This window comes from Egretta garzetta, unplaced genomic scaffold, assembly GCF_000687185.1.
Source record: "Egretta garzetta isolate BGI_Z169 unplaced genomic scaffold, ASM68718v1 scaffold101, whole genome shotgun sequence".
NCBI lineage: Eukaryota > Metazoa > Chordata > Aves > Pelecaniformes > Ardeidae > Egretta > Egretta garzetta.
In genome coordinates this window covers 1,547,052-1,548,504 of record NW_009258666.1, presented here as the reverse complement: position 1 = coordinate 1,548,504, position 1,453 = coordinate 1,547,052, and positions in this window count along the sequence as shown.

Below are 1,453 nucleotides of genomic sequence, written 5' to 3'. Positions count from 1 at the left end.
CCAACGGGAGGGACCCCCCAGCCACAGCCCCCCCACTGCCCTGGGTTGCTGCAGCCAGATCAGCCCCACCAAACTGCCGGGAGCCGTGGGGAGCGGGAGTCACCATCACTCGCCCTGGCTTCCCCACAGCCCTCGTCCCGCTGCACTGCCAGACCCTCCGGCTGCGACGCTGGCAGCACTCGGGGTGCCAGCACCTTGGCCAGCCCTTCCGTGCCCCCCACGCTCCTCTCCCATCCATGTCCCCATGACACAGCCCCGGGCAGGACATGTCAGCTGGGCAGGACTGGGGACGGGGATGGACACCGTCCCTTTGGGACAATGCACAGTGCTGGTGGCCAGTGCAACCCCACAAAATCCCCTATTTACCAGTGGCACACTGGGCAGCACCCACCTGGCCCAAGCATGCCCCCACACTGGGGCATCAGGGTGGGCTCTGGGTGGCTTCTCCCTTGGCACAGCCCCTCTGCGGGTGGCACACCCACAGGCACACGTGCCCGGGGGGAACCCAGTGCCAGCCCCACTGCGGGCAGCATTTGGGGCTGAGCTGTGGTCTGCAGAGAGTTTTGGAGCAAAACGGGGATTTCTCACTTCCTTGCTCGTTTCTTCTGCCGCTCCCTCCCTTCGAGCCGTGTATCCTCGCTGGCAACCTCAGCCTTTCCCCAGCTGCTCACCATCCCAGAGCAGGTCCCTTCCCTGCCCACTGCACCCCGGGGCCAAGGCTTGGTGCCGGGTGCCCTGGCTGGCATTGGGGTGCTGTAGGCTGGGCACCCATGCTGTGCTTTGCTGCGCAGAAATGCCCTTGTAAAGGAGCGAAGAGCTGCTGTCACCCATGCTGTGTCCCTGGGGGGCACCCCTGGGTGCTGCTGGATGAGCCAGACCTGGGGTGACCACAACACTGGAGGTCCCTCTTGATGTCCCTACCGTGATGCCCAGCACTGGACTGGGAAAAGGGGGTGCAGGGTGGAAAAGCAGAAGTACTCCAATTTTGGGGTTCCCCCCCTGCTTCCTACCTCCCCAAGCAGAGCATCTCCCCAGTGGGAACAGCTCTGCACCAGCAGGAGCCATCCAAACCCCTCCTGGCCCCAATCTGGGGAAAGCCGAGGGGGGATGGATGGTGCTGCCTTGCCGAAATGGGGCTCCCAGGGCATGGTTTGGCCCCGTGGCAGTGGCACCGAGGGGGTTCGGTGGCTGACCCCCTCCCCGGAGGGGGGGGGCACAGGGAGTCGCTGCTCGCTGTCGCCGCATCCCCCAAAACCAGGGAGCAGGACCCCAGTGGGACCCAGAGCCCTCTCCCAGGCAGGCCGCAGTGGTTTGCCGGTCGGCACGCAGGGGGTTAAGCATCCCTGTCTTCCTCACACTTGAGACGTCACCGTCACCAGTGGCGTGGGGGGGGCCGGGGGGCTATGGTGGTCTTTGTGGTGCATTCGGCAGCTGGCGCAGGGCGGCTCACGCA